This window comes from Ictalurus furcatus, chromosome 16 (assembly GCF_023375685.1).
Source record: "Ictalurus furcatus strain D&B chromosome 16, Billie_1.0, whole genome shotgun sequence".
In the NCBI taxonomy this organism is placed as follows: domain Eukaryota; kingdom Metazoa; phylum Chordata; class Actinopteri; order Siluriformes; family Ictaluridae; genus Ictalurus; species Ictalurus furcatus.
Genome location: NC_071270.1, coordinates 24,540,104 through 24,550,849, shown reverse-complemented (window position 1 = coordinate 24,550,849; position 10,746 = coordinate 24,540,104). Strand labels below are relative to the sequence as shown.

The 10,746-nt window shown below is 38.6% G+C and overlaps 1 long non-coding RNA gene across 2 annotated transcripts; it reads left to right on the top strand.

Annotated features, from left to right (window-relative positions):
• The first annotated feature begins 1,846 nt into the window (after positions 1 to 1,846).
• On the top strand, positions 1,847 to 6,560 carry LOC128620513 (uncharacterized). Of its 2 annotated transcripts, XR_008388159.1 has the most exons (6): positions 1,847 to 2,749; positions 2,928 to 2,951; positions 4,686 to 4,881; positions 5,102 to 5,418; positions 5,509 to 5,540; positions 6,138 to 6,560. It is a non-coding gene; the product is annotated as an uncharacterized LOC128620513 (long non-coding RNA). The 2 variants fall into 2 exon arrangements; XR_008388158.1 differs by having other exon boundaries at positions 4,686 to 5,418.
• The last annotated feature ends 4,186 nt before the right edge of the window (positions 6,561 to 10,746 follow it).

The window sequence follows — 10,746 nt, the reverse complement described above, 5'->3', positions numbered from 1 at the left end:
AATGCACCAATGCTAATTTTCTCTAAATGAAACGCACACCACTTTTAACAATGCATTTCTGTTAATGCATTCATCTTCAGTAAGTGCTTTTTCCTGGTCAGGATCACGGGGTTTCAGTCTTCATAAAAATCACATTTTTTAAATCCTTCTTTGGTCTTGAGTTCACGTCACGTGCTTTTGTTTGTTATGGCCAGTGTGTTTGTTTTGGTCCTGTCTAGTCATGTCTGCATCTTATCATTGGTTTGGTATCCTAATGTGGCCAGAAAGTGATTTGTGATCAACAGCCTTGACAGTGCAATGGTACCAGAATCTTTCTGGTTTGGGGCTTCTTATTATTTTTACGGTCCTTGTAATAAATTCATGATAATCTGGCTTGGCATAAGATATGTTTAGCAGTCATGGAAATGAAGTGATTTGACATGCTCTCCATAGCCATTAACATCTCTTCTGAGCAGCACTAATCTGCAGCACTAAGTCTCTAATCCTGGGATTGGCCCAGAGGGACATGGTTCACTGCTTGGCTAAGACATAGGGCCCGGTATTCTTAGCTGTTTGCACCCACTTTCAGGCATAGTTCTGTTGCATTCCGCATGAAAAATCATGTACGAAACTGGAGTATGACCCTAAGCTTGCAATTTAAATTTAAATGTGGTATGATGCATGCATTTGATGGAGGATCATCCAAAAATTGACTCTTCAATCTGTAAGCTTTGGGCAATTAGTGTTGGTCAGTTTTGCATGCATATAACTGTTGTTGTCATTATCCAGTGTTGGCAGCATGGCAAGACAAATATGGAGGATAGCAACAGAAGTAAGATATTCAGTGCAAGGATAGAGAATTGGTCATTTACTCGAATCAATTCAAGCGAAACTAAAATGAAGCTACCAAGCCAAGTGATGTTCAAAAACAATGGCTCAAGAAACTGCATTCTCGTTAAATACAGATATAGATCTGATGCGATTATGAATGTGAACTGTTAAGATCAAATTAGGGAATTGCAATGAAGATTATATTGTGAGCATAGCCATAGACCCCTAAAAGGTGAGACAATGAGGAAAACCACTTGATCCTGTTTGGACGTAGTTTCACCTTTAATGATTGAGAGGCTCCAACCTTAATGAAGGACATGACCTCTTGAGTACAGTAACTGCTGGATATCTGCTAGCATGTCAATATTAGAATCGAATCTAATTTCATCAAGAACAAAAACAACTGCAGCAGCCTGGGACAGCTTTGTCAGCCCACCCCATGAAAACCAGCCAGCTTATATCAGTGTGTATGAGTGACTCATCGGGCAGTCAGTTGTTTCCATCAGATATTTGTTGTGGGCATCGAGCTCTGTGGAGGTGTTCTCTCAGCCATTTCTGACATGTTTAGACCTGATGCTCTTCTAACGCTTTTGGTAAATCTCTTTGGCTGTGTCTCTTCTCCCCCTCAAACCCATCTCTACCTCATCCTCCCACAGTTATAAATAAATCCCCGCCGCATTACCATCCTTGTCAGGAGTAAAGCAGCAGCCTTCACTGCGTGTTCAAACGACTGCCAGATCACTGCGGAAGCCTGACTGAAGATCCAGAATCCACTGAGGGAATGAATGCTTTTGCTTTTTACAGCACAGTTCACCAAAGCCATTATCCACAAGTCAGATGAAAACCAACAAACTAAAGCTGGGGTTTGATTGTGCAAGAATGAGAGCTGTTAAAAAAAAAAATCTGAATAAAATTACACCTCCATTTTGTTTGGAGACAAACTATTCTGGCAGAACTTTACAATTTTTCTCACATTTTAACTAAAACATGCTATTTATGAGCTCTAGGCATGAAGGTTGTGAGCTGAAACACTTTACTACTTAAAATAAATGTTTACTGACATATTACATGTTAATAATGGGTTTTAGTTATCTTATATTTGGTTTGTTGCAATCTTGTTATAGAAAATACTAGATGCATACTAGATATGGCGGCTGTGGATCAGGTGGTAGAGCGGGTTGTCCACTAATCGTAGGGTTGGCGGTTCGATTCGCGGCCCACGTGACTCCACGTGCCGAAGTGTCCTCGGGCAAGACATTGAACCCCAAGTTGCTCCCGATGGCAAGTTAGCGCCTTGCATAGCAGCTCTGCTACCATTGGTGTGTGTGAATGGGTGAATGAGAACCAGTGTAAAGCGCTTTGGATAAAAGCGCTATATAAGTGCAGACCATTTACATTTGACAATATTCAAGATATTTTCACTTGCTAAGATATTTTTTGCAGTGCAAGACTAGATTCTGAGGCAGTGAGGCAGTGTTAAGGTTGGGTTGTGGTCGTTTGTAGGCAGTGTTAAGGTTGTTCGTAGGGAGTGGTAACTTTGAAATACATGTTTCTCAGGAAGTGGGACCAAGCTGCTAATTTGGTGCACAGGATCTGTAAGTACGGTATAACCAGTTTGACTACTTTTTTCTTTTTTTAAAATACTGTTCCTATTTTGGTATTGTACTGTCCTGTGTTTTTAGCACACGTCTGCACGAGCACTTTATGTAGAATGTTTGTAGATCTTATTTAGTTCCATGTTGTCTAATGTTCTGTTTTATGTAGCACAATGGTCCTACAGGAACGTTGTTTCATTTCACTGTGTACTGTACCAAATGTATATGGTTGAAATGACAACAAAACCACTTGAACTTGTTTTGTGACCAGAGCCCTCCTGCTATAAAAGCTTCTTGCTTTCTCTTTTGCTCAGAAACAGCAGTGACGACCAACAGAACAAAAGGTATATTTGATCAAGTATACTTTAAACCTATTTAATTAAGGCATAGTTTTATTACAGTATTATTGTTTTGGATTTGTTGGGCTGTTTTTATTATGTATTGTAATATATTTTGTAATGAGATGTTAGCGTTTCATGTATTTAACAGTAACTGACAGAATATTTTTTAAATATTTTACAGTGTCGGTGTTGAGCATTAATAATGGTGAGTGTCTATATACTAATGTAGGAAGAAAAACTTTTTCAGGAATTGGGGTTGTGTATATATATATATATATATATATATATATATATATAAATATATATATATATATATATATATATATACACACACACACACAACCCCAATTCTGAAAAAAGTTTGGACAGTATGGAGAAATGCTAATAAAAACAAAGAGCAGTGATTTGAAAATGTATTTTGAAATGGATTTACATTTACATTTATTCATTTAGCAGATGCTTTTATCCAAAGCAACTTATAAATGAGAAATTTGCACGTATTTGACGTTTTAGCTAATCAACTGCATAGTTTTTTGAAGATAAATGTTTATTTAGAAATTGATGCATGCAAAGAAAAAGTTGGGACAGGGGCAATTTAGGATAATAGCGTGTGAGAAGTTGAAATAAGAAGGTGATGTGAAACAGGTGAGGCGATCGTCTAATCATAGTATATAAGGAGCCTCCAAAAAAGGCCTAGTCCTTCAGGAGCAAGGATGGGTCGAGGCTCACCGATCCGCCAAGAATTTCCAAAGACAAATCGGTAGGATTTTGGGCATTTCACCTTCTACAGTGCACAATATAATTAAAACATTCAAGGAATCCGGTCAAATGTCTCTGTGTAAAGGGCGAGGCCGAAAACCTCTTCTGAATGCGCATGATCTCCGATCCCTCAGACGTCACTGTCTTAAAAACAGTCATGAGCCTGTAATGGAGATCCTGACATGGGCTCGGGAATACTTTGGTAAACATTTGTTCATCAAAACACCATTCACTGCTTTACTATGCAAAGCAGAAGCCGTACATCAACACAGTCCAGAAGCTCCACCCACTTCTCTGGGCTCGGTCTCATCTGAGATGGACAGTAGCACAGTGGAATCGTGTTTTGTGGTCCGACAAGTGAACATTTCAAATAGTTTTTGGACAAAACAGCCGTCGTGTTCTCCGGGCCAAAGAGGAAAAGGACCGTCCAAGCTGTTATCAGTGTCAGGTCCAAAAGCCAGCGTCTGTCATGGTATGGGGGCGTGTCAGTGCCCATGGTATGGGGGTGTGTCAGTGTCCATGGCATGGGTAACTCACACATCTGTGAGGGCAGCATTAATGCAGAAAGATATGTACACATTTTGGAGCAACATATGCTGCCATCCAGAGCAGGACAACGCCACACCACATTCTGCCCGGATTACAAGCGCATAGTTGCATAAGCAGAGAGTGCGGGTGCGAGCATTGCCTGCTGCAGTACTGACCTGTCTCCGAATTGAGAATGTGTGGTGCATTATGAAGCCTAAAATAATGCAACGAAGGCCCTGTACAGTTGTGCAGCTGAAGAAATGCATACTGGATGATTGGCGTGCATTTCTGCTTGCTAAACTTAACCAAATGGAGTCTTCACTCAGCGTCCAAACCCTTAATAAGTGTTATTAAAAGAAAATGTGATGTACAGTGAGAAAAAGTCGACTGTCCCAACTTTTTTATTTAAATCATCAGATTTGAAATGTGTATATTTTCCAAAATAAATTAAATTCATAAAGTAAAACACCAAATAATGTGTTAATAATGTGATTTCAATATAGTACAGGGTGAATTGAATTTTCAAATGAATTGGAATTGGGGTTGTGTATAAATAAATAAATAAATAAATATATCATACTATATGTATGGTGTTTTATTTGTCTTTTCTGGTGTTTTTGTTTGTTTTGTTTTTTTTTTTGTGTGTGTGTAGGCATCATCATGGGACACCTGGATGATTGGATGCGGATATAATCCGAAGGGCTTCAGTATTGTCAAACACTTTGATGATGAATACAATGGAAATTCAGACCTTGGAGACCTCTTTACTGTGGAATGTGGAACATGGTACAGAACGATCTTTCATGCTGGAGTGTGCTGTGATGAAGATGAGATAATTCATTTCACACGTAAAACTTTTTTTTTTTTTTATAATTGTACAGTATATTAACATAGAGAAACTCACAGTATAACTAAACAAATAGAAATATCAGTTTCTGTATCACAGTGATGCCATTATCTGTAATAGTATAATTAATCCTAAGCACTGTATTTATTGGGATTTTTCTATTTCCTTATTACAGGAAACCAGTACAGTATACTGAAATGTTTTTCCTTTCCCCCCACTAGAATCAAATTCTCGATCAAGTGGCTCTGTATCAAGTTCCTCTGGAACTGTAAGCAATCTGTGTAGCTCATCTACCAGCTCTTCCAGCTACTCTTCTAGTTCTTCTATCAGTCCATCTTCCAGTTCTTGTCCAGGGATTGTAAGCAAAGTGAATGTGAATGGGTTTTCTGGAGGATTTAAATTTGCAATTTATAGGAAGAATGGTGGAATCCCTGTATCATTTAGACAGAACGTTAAAAAGGCAATGAGGAAAAATCCACAATATGATCTTCTTACATACAACTGTATTCATTTCGCCATGGAGCTTCTTAGTGTACAGGTAATACTGTATATCGTAATATCTGTACTGTATAATTTTTAAAAGTATAAGTATTACTTACGTGATCTTCATGCTTATGTTTCTTTACAGGGAAAGGAGGATCCTTAAACAGTTTCATCTTTGTAAGTATGATGTCAAGTGATTTTATTGTTGTCTCATCCATATACTCATACATAGTGGGATCATTATGCAGCGCAGCACATAATACACAGTTACCTAATACATGAGAGTACTGTTCCATATCTCACAGGTTACTATCCAGGAACTAACCATCAATGAACAAGTAGCTCTTCATCAGCACGTGTCTAGCTATTCCAACAGCTTATTGTCTAAAATGTAAATGTCGACATGAGTTTTTATTAGGTCTGCTCAGGGTCAGTGTGATGATTTTATTTAGCCAGTCAATGTATAAAGAGAAATGGACAACAATAACCTGTGATTATAAATAATTTTATTACCAGTATTTACATTACACATGTACAGTAACTGTATAGAAATACAAAAATTCTAAAAATGAATAGTTTCCATTTTAATATCTGATTAGATGAGGCACGTTTGAAGCTGTTGTACTGTAAAATCTTCGATACACACACACACACACACACACACACACACACACCTGTGACCACGTTGCAATAATTATATTTTGTATTCATGTGCCAGGTTTTGAAGCAGTAATCCTAATCATTAAGCTATTGTTTGCCTGTTATGTTGCTTAGCAGATAAAAAGCTTCATGGAAGACGTTGCTGTTGGACAGACAGACAAGCCTCTGATGATGGAAGAAGTAGATTTCATTCTGTTTTATATTTAATTGATTTTCTTCAACAATACTGTACTTTACTCTGATGTTAAAAAAAAAAAAATGTTCTTCACTCGAGAAAAGTTTTAATGTCTGATTAGACCAAAACAAGGGTGTTAATACAATTTTATTAGAAAACTCTAGTATGTATAGCTGTTTGTTTTAGTCTGTACTGTCTGTAGATTATGAATTGGGAGTTATTGTTAATTAATTACCGTAGTTAAGAACCAGATGATTATTCAGTTTTGTTCAGTCAAGATTGAGTAACAAGTCAGCTCATTTTTTAGCTCATTTCTGTGACTCTTAATTAAAAATCTAAATCAACAATGTTCAATTCCATGTAAAAATCAATGTAAGAGCCATTGATCAATAAATAAAAATGTTTTAAAAATCAATGGCAACTTGTAATTCCCTGCCTACAACTATACAAAAAAAAACAACAACACCAAAAGCACCTCCAGCTTGAGATTTCAACTCGTTAACTTGGGGTAGTCTTTTCAAGTTTCAGCTTCTTCCTCATTTAGAGAGAGAAGTCAAAACAATATGGCCACTAACACTGTGAACAGTATAAAATCTTCCTTCTCTACCTTTAAATGACTTTATAGCAGTATTGATTGTAGATCAGTTAATATACAGACACAGTACTTGGTCAGATCTATAACATTGACCATTTTTTTCCTATTACCAATCATTGAACACCATTGTTTCCAATTACCAATCACTGATCACCAGTGTTCCCAATGACCAATCACTGATCACCAATGTCCCCAATGGCCAATCACTGATCACCAATGTCCTCAATGGCCAATCACTGATCACCAATGTCCCCAATGGCCAATCACTGATCACCAATGTCCCCAATGGCTAATCACTGATCACCAATGTCCCCAATGGCCAATCATTGATCACCAATGTCCCCAGTGGCCAATCACTGATCACCAATGTCCTCAATGGCCAATCACTGATCACCATTGTTTCCAATTACCAATCACTGATCACCAGTGTTCCCAACGACCAATCACTGATCAACAATGTCCCCAATGGCCAATCACTGATCACCATTTTTTTTTCCAATGACCAATCACTGATCACCAATGTTCGTCAATAGTGAAATGTTTTATAATGTGTTGACCCTAGTCGCCGATTGTTCGTGTTTAAAAACCCTACAACTTCCATGGCAAGACAAACAGTTGTGTTATATGAACGGTACCACAACCCGACGTCTATGAAAGTCGTAGTGTGTAGACGCCGTTAGGAAAACCTAAAGTTACAGCTTTACCTTTGAGTGTGACAAAGTGCTGACACTGAGTCTGCTACAATAAATGTTAAATAAACTTCTCTTTACATAAAAATTCCTCCTTTATTGAGACACAGATATTTAATCAGCATAATCAAACTTAATCTTAAAGAAATCTCTTGTGATTCTGCCTACTGAATGGTACAAACTTAATCTCAGCGTGTGCAAAATGAAATTAGTAGTAGTGTTAGTGTAACAGTACTCATGGCTGCTGGATATTGTGTTGGTTGCATCATTTTGAGACTTTTTTCTTTTTTATCTGGGAATTTTTGCTGCGCTAGCTATGTGGTGTGTGGGACTGGAGAAGGAGCTCAAGATCTGGTTGTAATATGTTGTAAACATTTCATGTTTTCCCCATTTTTACTCAAGTGCAAGGTAAGCAGATTTAGTGTTCAGAGCACGAGCAGCTTCCGTCCCCAAGGTTCGCATGCGTCTCTTCTCCCAAAGCATGCTTTAGAATTAAACAGGCTCAGGATTGCAAACACAAGAGTTTGCACAGGAGTGCATCCAAAGCAGCATCTTTTCCCACCCAAGGCCTGTTTCAGTACACAAACTTCAGGATAATGGATAAAGAAGGCTGAAGGACAGAAATCATCTCTCCGTCTCAGAGTTAGCGATCAGACAGAAATGCTGTGTCCAAAACAAGGACAGAATCATAGCTGATTTTCTTGGAGAGAGAAGCTATAGGGGTGTGCTGTGTCTCAGCCAGGCTTCATGCCACCATGCTTCATGCTAGCTCTGAATCTAGCTCTCATCAATCATGCTACTCACCAAAAATAAAGTTTTTCCTGAGCTGAGGTTCGACTGGCTTGCTGGAACAAAATGTTCCTATAAACTTCTGAGTTCATCATGAGTTCCATCATCAATAAGAGAGAATGTTCCAGAAGCAATCATGCAACCCACCCCAAGCCATGACACTACCTCCACCATGTTTCACAGATAAGCTTGTATGTTTTGGATCATGAGCAGATTCTTTCTTTCCCCACACTTTGGCCTTTCCATCTTTTTGGTAGAGGTTCATCTTACTTCCAGAACTTTTGTGGCTTTTGAGGTTCATCTTTGTTCCAGAACATTTTTTTTGTATTTCTTTTCGAATTCCAATCTGGCTTTCCGATTCTTACTGCTGATGAGTGGTTTGCATCGTGTGGTATGGCCTCTATATTTCTTCTCTCAAAGTCTTCTTGTGATACCTTCACCCCTGCCTGGTGGAGGTTGTTGGTGATGTCACTGACTGTAGTTTTTGGGGTTTTCTTCACAGCTATCACAATGTTTCTGTCATCGACTGTTGTTGTTTTCCTCAGCCGACCCGTTCGGCGTCTGTTCCTCAGTACACCAGTGGTTTCTTTCTTTTTCAGGACATTCCAAATTGTTACATTGGCTATGCCCATTGTTTGTGCAATGCCTCTCCTTCTTTTCTCAGCTTCAAAATGGCTTGCATTTCTCCCATAGAGAGCTCCCTGATCTTCATGTTAACAGCAAATGCAGTCTTCACAGGTGAAACTGAAGGCCAAAACCAACAGTAGATGTTCAGAGCTATTTATTGTTTAACAATCTAACAAGACACACCTGGGTTACAAGAACCACTTGTCAGTCACATGTTCTATAATACACTAGAATCTTTTTTATATGTGTATAAATATATAACTATAAAAGAGCCTCTAGAAGTTGTACCAAAAATATATTAAAAAGAAAAGAAAGATTCTAAAAGGAAATGGAAACACATCACAGCACACATACACAATAGTTCATCGCACGATACATCTCCTAATATCAAGTAGTGTTTAGTGCCGCTATTGCTTTTGTATAAAAACTGTTTTTTAATCTATTTGTTCGTGTTTTCATCATCCTGAAATGTCTGTCCAAAGGCAGCAGTTCAAAGGGAGTGTCCGGGGTGGGATGGATCTTTTAGCATGTTCTGAGGTTTTTGAGGCAGTGGGAACTGTAAAGATCTTCCAGGGAGACGAGAGGACAGTCAATAATCTTCCGGGCGGTGGAGACGACCCTCTCGAGTGCTTTTCTCTCTGTTTCTGTCCAGCTGGAAAACCACACATAGATACAATAAGTCAGTATGGTCTCTATGGAGCAGCAGTAGAAGGACAGAAGCACTTTTTGGGTACGGTCATTCTTTTTAAGGATCCTCAGGAAGTAAAATCTCTGCTGTGGATTCTTTACCAGTACTGTGGTGTTAGTGCTACGGGTTAGGTCCTCCTCTACGTGCATGCCTAGGACCCTCTCCACACATTCCCCGCTGATGAAAAGGGGCTGCATATCTGTTTTATTTTCCCTGTAGTCTATTATCAGCTCCTTCTTTTGGGTGGTATCGAGGACCAGGTTGTTATCCGTGCACCACACGTTATCGCCTAAAGTGCCTGGTCGAATGCCTGCTCCCTTCCGGTACTCCCGCGGCCCTGCAGCAGACCCTCAACATAAACAGATTTAAATAATTGTTTTGTTTTTTTTGTTGGTTTTCTGTAAGAAGATGTTTTATTTACCATCTATGGACGGAGGCTCCAGTGTCCGAGGTAAAGCTGGAACTGTAAGTTTTGTGACATTTTCAGGACAGAGGAGTTTACGCTTTGGTGTTTCTTGGTAATGTGACAAGCTGTCTGATTAACTTCAAGAGAGAAAAAAGAGAGTGAATGGCGGTTTAAAGCTGCTATAACATAAGTGAGAAGCGGAGCTAACTTGATCACAGACGTTCCACAACAGTAAATATAACTGTAAATGGATAAAATGTATGACATGTTTTCTTTAATACATAAAAAAAAAAAAAAAAAATTGGTGGTGCAAGAGGAATAAAACACTTCTAGAAGTGCTTTAAGGTGGTAACAGTAACTCCGCCTCATCACACCACTGAAATAGCACAACAGTGTATGTTTAATCTCTTACATAAAATTAGTTTTATATGCATTTTATTTAGTGTAACATCACTGTTTACTGTTTTAATCAATGTGATGATATAATAACGATACTGTCATCAGTTATGTCAGGAAACATTTTTCAGAGCTATCAAAGGTATCATAAGATCTTTCTCAAGAAATATTTTAATCCATCCATCCATCCATCTTCTATACCGCTTATCCTATACAGGGTCACGGGGAACCTGGAGCCTATCCCAGGGAGCGTCGGGTACAAGGCGGGGTTCACCCTGGACAGGGTGCCAATAACTATTTTAATATAGTTTTCATATCAGTGTATACACTGGGAGCAGATTTGATCAAGTTTTTGACT